Below are 12,592 nucleotides of genomic sequence, written 5' to 3'. Positions count from 1 at the left end.
GGCAAAGTAATGTCTCTGCTTTTTAATAAGCTATCTAGGTTGGTCATAACTTTCCTTCCAAGGAGTAAACGTCTTTTAATTTCATGGCTGCAATCACCATCTCCAGTGATTTTGGAGCCCCAAAAAATAAAGTCTGACACTGTTTCCACTGTTTCCCCATCTATTTCCCATGAAGTGATGGGACCAGATACCATGATCTTCATTTTCTGATTGTTGAGCTTTAAGCCAACTTTTTCATTCTCCTCTTTCACTTTCATCAAGAGGCTTTTTAGTTCCTCTTCACTTTCTGCCATAAGGGTGGTGTCATCTGCATATCTGAGGTTCTTGATATTTCTCCCGGCAATCTTGATTCCAGCTTGTGCTTCTTCCAGCCCAGCATTTCGCATGATGTACTCTGCATATAAGTTAAATAAGCAGGGTGACAATATACACCCTTGACGTACTCCATTTCCTATCTGGAACCAGTCTGTTGTCCCATGTCCAGTTCTAACTGTTGCTTCCTGATCTGCATATAGGTTTCCCAAGAGGCAGGGCAGGTGGTCTGGTAGTCCCATCTCTTTCAGAATTTTCCACAGTTTATTGTGATCCACACAGTCAAAGGCTTTGGCATAGTCAATAAAGCAGAAATAGATGCTTTCCCAGAACTCTCTTGCTTTTTCCATGAGCCAAGGATGTTGGCAATTTGATCTCTGTTTCCTCTGCCTTTTCTGAAACCAGCTTGAACATCTGGAAGTTCACAGTTCACGTATTGCTGAAGCCTGGCTTGGAGAATTTTGAGCATTACTTTACTAGCATGTGAGATGAGTGCAACTGTGCTGTAGTTTGAGCATTCTTTGGCATTGCCTTTCTTTGGGATTGGAATGAAAATTGACCTTTTCCAGTCCTGTGGCCACTGCTGAGTTTTCCAAATTTGCTGGTATATTGAGTGCAGCACTTTCACAGCATCATCTTTCAGGATTTGAAATAGCTCAACTGGAATTCCATCACCTCCACTAGCTTTGTTCATAGTGATGCTTCCTAAGGCCCACTTGACTTCACATTCCAGGATGCATGGCTCTAGGTGATGTCCCATATAAGTAAACACTAAATAATTGTTAAATGTGTGGGCTTATTTACTAAACTGCTCTTTGAAAATTTAATTGAATATATAAAAACCAGTACACTTAAGTTTTCACATTGAAAAAAAAAACCTAATCCTTGAAAAGTTTTGTTCCCCTCTTCATTTTCTGTAGCTCACCTCAGGCTGAAACCTAAGAATCATGCCTGTCCTCTCTTTTCCTTTCATCTCACCACAAATTCTTAAAAAAAAAAAGTCAAGGACTATGTCCCAGGAACTGTTCTTGACTCTACAATGGAATCATGAGTTAAATTCATTGGTCTTATCTTCAATAAAAATATCTGAATCTAACCAGTCCCTGCTTCTACCTTCATGACACCATTCCAAAGTACCACAGAGCTCAATTGGAATCATGCAATAGCTTTTTAACTTGCCTCCTGATTGTACTATAATAATATAGTAGAATTGGCCCCAACAATCTATTCTCCACATAGCAGTTAGAGTGATTTTTAAAAAGATCAGATCATATCATGTAGTTTTCCTGCTTATAACATTGCAACGGCTTATTAGTATAATCAAGTAAAACGCAGACATCTTCCTGTGATCATGGCACTCTACAATCTGGCCCTTCATTTCTGACCACATCTCTTACTATTCTCTTCCTTGTTCACACCACATCATTCAGGCTAGCTTCCTCGATCCTTGAGCACGATCAATATTTTCTTGACTCAGAACCCTTGCCATTGCTGTTTCCTCACCCAAAGGTGCTTTTTCATCAGATGTTCACATGGTGCACTCAGTCAGGCTTCAGCTTACCTAAGTACTCTCTCGAGTTCCAAAGTCTTCTCATCTTATCAAATATTTTGATACAATTAAGCCACTGTAAATGTACAGCTCATTATGAACACAGTTGTTTTTAAAGTCCGGTTTGACATCTATTTTGCTAGCAAACCCAGGTTGACACTCTCTATCCTTAATGCTTATCATGCCTGTGCTTAAAAATCCACTCCAGATTTACAGTAATGCTTAACATCAGGTTCATCCATTACATGTGTCACCATTTCCTCCTGTTCTGCCTTTGATCAGTGGAGACATCTGCCTCCACCATGCAGTTCTTTGATTAGTCATTATTTCTCCAAAATTAAGCATCAGTGATACTGAGACTTTAATGCAAAGTTTATTCTTTACACTATAACAAAAAATATCTGGGTCTTTAAACTTGACTAGCTATATGACTCTCTTAACATTCTCATTTACACTGGGTTTTGTTAAAGAGAGTTAAAAATAAGGATATATCAGTAGATACAGAACAGGCTATGCAATCCAGAGGCCTGAACACCAACAATGTTCCTGGGAAAATTTAGTTCTGCCTCAGTGGCTTGAGCTTCCTGGCCCTGCTCTCGGGACTGCCTTTTAACTATGCAATATGATAACAATTGCAGGTAAAGACTTGCATATGTTGATTAAGTGCCAAATTTTGTGAGATTCTGCATTCCATTTTATTTCTGAGCATTTTAGAGTTCCAGATCATGATCTTAGTGTCAGAGTTAAAATTCTTTACCATCTTGAAATGTGCTGTGTAAGATAAATGTAAGCTTGATGTTTTATCTCTTCTTTAACATTCAAATGTAGTGAGATTGAATAAGCTTGCTCTTTCCAGTGGAGCTTAAGGTATCCCATTGTTTCCTTCTGTGATGTCGCAGACCTCATGATGTCGGACAACATTAATCTGCATCCTCACTGTGGTAAACCGGCACCATCTGGGAGACCTCACATTTGCCAGGAGAGCCTCTATACTATCACAGCTGTCATTTCTTTCTTTAGGATTGTCACACCCTTCACAGTTAGCAAATGGTTTACTTACACATTCAAAAAATACCTACTGAGTACTTAGGTCAGGGACCAGCCAGGGCTGAAGTGGATATAGCTAAAATCATGATCTATGATGTGTAATAGTACTGATAAAGTAGAAGTAAAACAGCTGTAGTAACAGCAGATGGGTATCCCAAGAGATTCTTGGACAGTCGGATGACTTTCTTATAACGAACTTATAGTTATTGATTTAATTTTGATTAGCAGAATCCTTATCTTTTTTCAGCGTGGGTATTTATCAATCAGAATATAAGATGTTTCTCCTTCTATCCAGAGAGATGAAATTGGGCCTTGTGTGTTCAAAACACAGCACTGATTTATAGATATTATTTCATTTGATCCCTGTAACAACCATATGAATTTGATATTACCATTATTTATATTTTACATAGAATAACACTGAGGCTAGTAGAAGTTAAGTAGTTTGTACTTGGTCCCTTGTCTCCAAACACTAGAGCTTCTCACAGTAAAGTTGAAACTAAATAAATTTACCCTGTGAGAGTGTAATTTCTTCACATTACTCCATGTTCACCAAACAATGGAATAATTACTTCATTGGTCAGATCAAAACTCACAAAGCCAGTGTTTTTATCAGTTTTTCCCGTTAATATTCAAACCTCATCACCTTACCTTCATGGCCCTTACCTCCCTGAATAAATCTGTGACAATCATACTTGCTTCATCTTTATCCAATGTTTTATTTTAGGTTTTCCTTAAAAGCAGAGTTGGAAATAGGGTGGTTTGTTTTTGCTTTTTCTTTTGAGGGGTGATCCCAAAGAATAAGAGCAGAGAACCAAAAGATGAGCAAAAAGAAAGCAAGGAAAGTTAACCCAAAGAGTGAGTTATGAGCTGATCCTACTGTGGATAACAGGGCTTCAATTTTGCTAGAATTCTCTGAGGATTCATGGAGAATGCATTTCAGAATTCTCTGCCTGAGGATCAGAAGAGGCAGGTGTGAATTACTGGACTGTCTTTGCCACTGGTGAATTGACTTATAACTACCTTATATTTGTTGGCAAATGCATCAGAATGGCTGCATGGGAACCTGGAAGCAGAAAGTGAATAGCTGTGGTGAGATGCTCTTCATTTATAATTATGCACATCTAGGTTCCACAGCGAAGACTAGAATAAAATGATAGGCTGAGAGTGTTGGGGGATAGGTACAAAAGTCATCTAATGACAGCAGTCCCCTGTCTTTTTGGCACCAGGGACCAGTTTCATGGAAGACAATTTTTCCATGGACCAGGAGTGGAGACATGGTTTTGGGGTGATTCAAGTGCATTACACTTATTGTGCACTTTATTGCCATTATTATTACATCAGTTCCACCTCAGGTCATCAACCACTAGATCCCAGTGGTTGGGGACCCCTGATCTAGACATAACGTCTTTTGTCTTGACTTTAAATCTTATCTCAGCTGAATGCTTTTATGTAACCAGAACATCTTCAAACATTTGTATATTATTATCATCATCTCTATACATTTTTATGATGGAAATAATAGTTTCAAACCCTAATTAATAAATACACTGCTTAACGCTTTCTTGATAGAAACACTACTTAATTTTTAGATCATCCTTTAAGGGCCACCTTTGTTTTTATGGTCTCTTGACAGTGTGAGAGTTTAAGAACAGTTATTTGTTCTCAGGTAGAAGGCCGATGAGTAGAGATGGGCCATGACTCAATGGATGCTTTTCTTGCACCTGGAATATTAGTGATTGCTCCCATATGAGGATGGAGAGTGTTGCAATCAACATCTAAGATTTCCTTTTGGTATCAGTCATAAAATTCTGAGATATCCTCAATACCAGAAATTTTCTTTTCTATTAGTATCAAAGGAGTTTATAATTTGACATCTACCATTGCCAAAAATTTAAGTATTCACTAGGCTGTATTGTGGTCAGTTTCTTAAACCCTTCTTCCATGACTGCCATTCAACTGGCAAATCCCAGTTGTATTTACCCTGACACACATCAGTTGTCAACTGTCAATTGATTACATCCTTTCCTTGAATATAGGATTATATCCTATATTTACTCTGCATCTTAGTTTTGTCTTTTTGTATTATCAGTACATTTTTGGTCATCACTTCTCATTTCCCAGTTGCAACAGACAACTGCTGGTATGGGCAGTAAAAGAGCCCTATCTCCAGTCTCCTGGTAACCATATACCCATTACTTTAGTGAAACACTCCAGCCTTCATTTATTTCACATGGGAGCTAACAATCATAGCCTCCCGCTCTTATGGCCAAAAGGGCAGACATATGACGGATCTTGCACTAACAACAGGGTCATGTCTCCAGAACAAAATATTGCTACCAGCAATAGGAATATGACTCAAACAACATCATATTGGGCCTTACCTGTCCCACCTTCTAGTAAGAATTACCAGTACCCAGTATTTCACATTCTTGGTAACAAGAGACATGAAAAACATAAGGCAATATGTCGAGAGAATTAACGATGTGAGACAATGAAAACAGTGACAGAGATTGAGCAGTCTTTGATTCTACTTGCTGCTGCTGCTGCTGCTAAGTCGCTTCAGTCGTGTCCGGCTCTGTGTGACTCCATAGACGACAGCCCACCAGGTTCCTCAGTACCTGGGACTCTCCAGGCAAGAACACTGGAGTGGGTTGCCATTGCCTTCTCCATTATATATTATAATAATATGTTAATATTATAATAGTCATACATATTAATATAACACATTATTATCAAAATCTATATACTTTATAGTTATTATTTATAGATTTATTAGCTCCCCATATCAAACCATAAAGAGGATGAGTGTAACCAATATTACATTTGCAGAAATTACCTTAAGTTGAATTTCTGTTACTTCAACCAAAGATTTCTGAATACTTCACTAAACATATGTCTTCCAAATAATGTGTCAAAAATTTCTAAAAATTATTCAGCCCCTACACCACAAGTATTCAGGAGTCATCATTCAGAAGCTTTCAACCTCTGCCTTTACTTATACGAGTAAAATTTTTTTTATTCTAAGAACATATTAAGCTTTGAAAAATTAGAAAGTTTGTATTCCCCATGCCTAGTTTATTCTGTGCAGACAGAACACTAAGAATTGCATGGACAACAGCCTGTGCTCTCTAATCCCCAGACACTACCGTGTTCATCACTCTTCCCAGAAACCCATCTTTCCAACAGACAGGGCTGTCATTTTCCCATATGGTCTGGAAGCCACTACTTTAATACATCCTCCTTCCAGAGGCAATATTCATATTCTTATTCTCTGAGGTTATAAGCCTCATCTTAAAGGTGGAAAGTCTTAAGGAAAATAAACCTACAGAAATGGGGTCATTTAGAAAGACCACTTGATCTGCCTCCTGAGAAATCTGTATGCAGGTCAAGAAGCAATAGTTAGAACTGAACATAGAACAACAGACTGGTTCCAGATCGGGAAAGGAGTATGTCAAGGCTGCATATTGTCATCCTGCTTATTTAACTTATATGCAGAGTACATCATGTGAAATGCCGGGCTGGTTGAAGCTTAAGCTGGAATCATGATTGCTGGGAGAAATATCAATAACCTCAGATGTGCAGAAGACACCACCCTTATGGCAGAAAGTGAAGAGGAACTAAGGAGCCTCTTGATGAAAGTGAAAGAGGAGAGTGAAAAAGTTGGCTTAACCTCAACATTCAGAAAACTAAGATCATGGCATCTGGTCCCATCACTTCATGGCAAATAGATGGGGAAACAATGGAAAGAGTGACAGACTTTATTTTTGGGGGTTCCAAAATCACTGTAGATGGTGACTGCTGCCATGAAATTAAAAGACACTTGCTTCTTAGAAGAAAAGCTGTGACCAAACTAGACAGCATATTAAAAACCAGAGACATTACTTTGCCAACAAAGGTCTATCTAGTAAAGGCTATGGTTTTTCCAGTAGTTATGTATGGATGTGAATTGGACTATAAAGAAACCTGAGCATGAAGAATTGATGGTTTTGAACTGTGGTGTTGGAGAAGACTCTTGAAAGTCCCTTGGACTGTAAGCAGTTCCAACCAGTCAATCCTAAAGGAAATCAGTCCTGAATATTCACTGGAAGGACTGATACTGAAGCTGAAACTCCAATACTTTGGCCACCTGATGTGAAGAACTGATTCACTGGAAAAGACTCTGATGCTGGGAAAGATTGAAGGCGGGAGGAGAAGGGGATGACACAGGATGAGATGGTTGGATGGCATCACCAACTCAATGGATATGAGTTTGAGTAAGCTCCAGGAGTTGGTGATGGACAGGGAAGCCTGGCGTGCTACAGTCCATGGAGTCGCAAAGAGTCAGACACGACTGAGCAACTGAACTGAAGTGAATTCAAAAATACCATCATCACATTTGGGAATCAATGTATTAATAGCAATTCCACTGACTAAAGTGAGTTTCATATTCTTATTTCAATAAGTAACAAAAAAAAAGCATTTGAAGCTATTTCATAACCACTTCTGGGTAAAAACAGAAAGAAACATGGAGAAACGTCCGAATAGAAACTTACTTCCTTGACATAATAAAGAATTTTTTAAACCAACTGCCAACATCACACTTATGGTGAAAAACTAAGTCTTTCTCATTAAAATCAGGAACAAGACAAAGGCATCATTATTTTTTAACATTATCTGGAAATCCTGTCCCAAGTAATAAAGCATGAGACAGAAATAAGAGATATTACTATTGGAAATGAAAGAAAATTAGCATTACTTGCAAGTGTCAAAATTATACATATATATATATATATAAATGAAAATGAAAGAAAGTGAGGTATAACATCTTAGATTGAATTTATCTTAAGAATAGTAGTTATAGTTTAGATTAATATTAAAAAACAAAACAGATGCTTCACTGCACTTGAAGCACAGTATCTGAAATACATTAAAAACTATTTCAACCAAACATTCTAAAGTCAAAATTATACCATCCTGAAAGCACACAAAATAAAATACACTTCACACACATAAATGCACAACCATTGCCTAGGAATATCATTGTGTGAATCTATATGAAGAAAATTATAAATGCCTGTATCATTCTGAATAGGTTATATTGTGGTGATAAGTAATCCCCCTAAATAACCTTGTTTTGTTTCATGCCCTTGGTCAGCCGGAACGGCAATCTATTCCACACGGTATTTATTCAGGGACCCAAGTATTTGCGTCTCTGAAACATGATTTAGGAAAAATGAAAGATGAAAATTGTTCAATAGATTCTTTCAGCACTTCTGCTTACATTTTATTGGCCAAAGCAAGGCAGATGTAATGTCTAATTTCAAAGGGATGTTCAGTTCAGTTCAGTCACTCTGTCATGTCCAACTCTTTGCGACCCCATGAACCGCAGGGCGCCAGGCCTCCCTGTCCATCACCAACGCCCAGAGTCCATCCAAACCCATGTCCAGTGAGTTGGTGATGCCATCCAACCATCTCATCCTCTGTCATCCCCTTCTCCTCCTGCCCTCAATCTTTCCCAGCTTCAGGGTCTTTTCAAATGAGTCAGCTCTTTGCATCAGGTGGCCAAAGTACTGGAGTTTCAGCTTCAACATCAGTCCTCCCAGTGAACACCGAGGACTGTGAGACAGTGCAATATTAGCCACAATCTGAAGTGGGCTTCCCTGGTGGCTCAGATGGTAAAGAATCTTCCTCCAATGCAGGAGTCCCAAGTTCGATCTCTGGGGCAGAAAGTCCCACTCCAGTATTTTTGCCTGGAGAATTCCATGGACACAGGAGACTGGCAGGATACAGTCCATGGGGGTCACAAAGAATCAGACATAACTGAACAAATAACACTTTCACTTTTCAACTAAAAAAATAGTGGTTGATTGCAATACCCAGGTTATAGATTAAAACTTCAGATCCTAGAAGCCATTCCTAGGCTCAAATTCTGGCTCTGGCAGTTGCTCATAAGTATTCTTGGGTTACTTTATCATGATGTAATTTCTTCTTCTCATCTGAAAAGTAGAAATAAGTATGTGGCTTATCAAATTGCATTACTGTTCTATGAATTTATGGAAAGATATTTTTTGAGAAACTATTTTGTGTCAAGAATATACTATTTTGGGTGCTTAGACATGAAAGTGAAAAGTATTAGTCACTCAGTCGTGTCCGACTCTGCAATGCCATGGACTGTAGCCTGACAGTCTCCTATGTCCATGGAATTCTCCAGGCAAGAATACTGCAGTGAGTAGCCACTCCCTTCTCCAGGGTATCTTCCCAATCCACGGATTGAACCTGGGTCTCCTGCTTTGCAGGCAAATTCTTTACTGTCTGAGCCATCATGTACGAAAAGCATGAAGGTCCCTGCTTTGAGGGATCATACATTCTTGGGAGAAAAGCAGAAAATAAAGCACAAGGAAACTAAATAAGTAAATTAAATCCTTGTATAGCCTTTTAGGTTACTGTAAAGACTGTCTTTGTTCTGGTTACTCTACTGGGAAAAGACATTAGTGGAACAAGGATCAGAAGAGCAAAGAAACTCCCAAGGAGGCTACTGCAGCAACCCAAGTAGAGATGGGTTGGATCAATGTAAAAGTAATGGAAATGCTGAGAAATACTTCAGGCAAAAAACATATCTAGATTTAGGACCTAAATATTTTGGATATGTTTTGAGAGTAGAGGTATTGTTAGATATATTTGGGGATATACTATGGAAACAAAGTGTGTGATGAATTACACGTGGAGTATGAGAGAAAGAGAAGAGCTAATTGATAAAATAAGGTTTTTACATGGAGCCATTAACTGAGATGGAAAGGTGGCAGTGAAATCCAGTTTCAAGTCTGAAATGCTGAGGAGACATCTGAGAACAAGTGTTAAGCAGGAAACAGATACATTTGATAGAGTTCAGGAGGATGCATAACTGAAAAGTCAAATGTGGATACTTTCACCGAAAATGTGTTCAAAGCCCAGCAACTCAATCAAATCACCAAAGAAGTAAGGATATGTGCTTTAAAATGAGTTAGTGAATGGGAATGACTTCAGATAATAGTATAAAATAAATATCTAATAAATGTTAGTTTTTGCTATTATACATTCCTGAAAGAGACCAATGGTTTAAAACTTAGCTCTTACCAGGTTAATTTATAGTCCTGAATGCATCTCAGTAGAATTCTTCTGACAAAAGAAGGTGGAAGAACTATTCTAATGGTAGTTTGGGGATTTCACTGGTGGTCCAGTGGCTAAGATTCCACGATCTCAATATGGGCGGCCCAGGTTTGATCCCTGATCAGGGAATTAGATCCCACATGCTGAAACTAAGACCAAGCACAGTCAAATAAATAAATAAATAAATTTTTAAAAAGGCTGCCTGGAAAAGAAATCAACATGAAATGAGTTTGGAGACAGTGAGATGAGTTTGGAATTTTAAGTATAGTGGTATCAAGGAAAGGCGTTGAGAGTGGCAGCCTGTTCAACACCTCATATTACACAGGTTGGATAACTTTATTAAACATGGGACTGGTTCAAGAATTAACAGTAAAATGAAGGGAACAGAAGATATTGCCTCAAAACAGATTATGTGTCAATATTCATATTTGTATCAAATTGATGAATTAAAAAATAATATAATTGAAGGGGCAAGGGATAATCTTGTGAGTCAATTATTGTGATGGATGAGTTGGCTATCCTTAATTGGTACACTGTTACATCCTTACCTCAGATTTTACACCAAAATATATTTCAGATGGCTCAGAGTTTTTGTTTTTTTTTTAAAGATGAAGTGAAACACTAAAAGTTTTAAATGAATATCCACCTACTTTTTGGCTAGAGAAATCCATTCTGTGCATAAGAACAATGAAAAAATAAAACATTTAAATGTATGGCTACATAAGGGATTCCCAAGTGTCTCAGTCAGGAAAAAATCCACATGCAATGCAGCAGACTGCCTGCAGTGCAGGAGATCCAGGTTCAATCCCTGGGTCAGGAGGATCCCCTGGAGAAGGAAACAGTAACTCATTCCAGTATTCTTGCCCAGGAAATCCCATGGACAGAGGAGCCTGGTGGGCTACAGTCAGTCCATGGGGTCACAAAGAGTCAGACTTGACTGAGCAACTAAATCAGCACTACCACCACCACCATAAAACTTCAAAGTTACTACATATCATACATCTTATTACTACAAAGACAAATGACAAACTTGGAAATGTACCTGGATCAAAAAACATTAATGTATTAATATATGTTGCAAATCTTTAAGAAAATAAAACCAAATAGCCTGAAAGAAACCTAGGAAGAGACATGAGCAGGTAACTCACAGAATTAGAAACACATGTGGCTCCTCTAACATAAAACTTCCTAGATAACAAAGAAATGCAAATACCAAGAAGAGTCAAGAATTCTTTTTTAATATTGAATGTTTGTAAATTCATAGTGAAGCAAATATTCTCTAAGCAATTAAATTCATAAAACTTTTCTAGAGTGCAATTTAGCCAAATAAATCCCAAGATTTAATAGACATATGCTTTAACCAACTAATTATGCTTTTTGAAATTCATTCTAAGAACATATCAAAAATGTAGGCAATAATTCTATGATAAGAATTCGTACAGCAGTGTTATTTATAACTGCACAGTTGAAAAAGCATTCTAAACCTTAAACAATAGGAAATTGCTTAAGTAATAGTCAATACAAACAATATTATACTATGTAACCATTGAAAATGATATTTGCAGATTACTTTAATGAAAGAAAACACTCTGTCAGTGATACTAAATGCAAGAAGCAGCATACAAAATCTTAATCAAATACTACCTACAGCTATATATATATATATACATAGCATTTACCCATAAATCTGTATAGTCATAGGGCTTCCCTGGTGACTCAGAGGTAAAGAATCTGCCTCCAAAGTAGGAGACATAGGAGACGTGGGTTCAATCCCTGGGTGGGGAAGATCCCTTGAAAAAGGGCATGGCAACCCACTCCAGCATTCTTGTCTGGAGAATCCCATGGACTGAGGAGCCTGGTGGGCTATGGTCTGTGGGGTCATAAAGAGTCGGACCCTACTGAGGTGACTGAGCATGCACACATGCTATATAATCAAAAATAATACATAATAGCAAAATGTTATTTCTGTATATTGATGTGATATATTATATACTTAGGGACCTAACAGAAGCAGAAGATATTAAGAAGAGGTGGCAAGAATACACAGAAGAACTGCACAAAAAAGATCTTCATGACCCAGATAATCACGATGGTGTGATCACTCACCTAGAGCAAGACATCCTGGAATGTGAAGTCAAGTAGGCCTTAGAAAGCAACACTATGAACAAAGCTAGTGGAGGTTATGGAATTCCAGTTGAGCTATTTCAAATCCTAAAAGATGATGCTGTGAAAGTGCTGCACTCAATATGCCAGCAAATTTGGAAAATTTCAGCAGTGGCCACAGGACTGGAAAAGGTCAGTTTTCATTCCGATCCCAAAGAAAGGCAATGCCAAAGAATGCTCAAACTACCACACAATTGCACTCATCTCACACGCTAGTAAAGTAATGCTCAAAATTCTCCAAGCCAGGCTTCAGCAGTACGTGAACCGTGAACTTCCAGATGTTCAAGTTGGTTTTAGAAAAGACAGAGGAACCAGAGATCAAATTGCCAACATCTGCTGAATCATGGAAAAAGCAAGAGAGTTCCAGAAAAACATCTATTTCTGCTTTATTGA

The sequence above is a fragment of the Bison bison genome, unplaced genomic scaffold, assembly GCF_000754665.1.
Source record: "Bison bison bison isolate TAMUID 2011002044 unplaced genomic scaffold, Bison_UMD1.0 scf7180017864531, whole genome shotgun sequence".
NCBI classification, from domain to species: domain Eukaryota; kingdom Metazoa; phylum Chordata; class Mammalia; order Artiodactyla; family Bovidae; genus Bison; species Bison bison.
The sequence above is the reverse complement of the archived record's forward strand: the minus strand, read 5'-3'. Positions refer to the sequence as shown.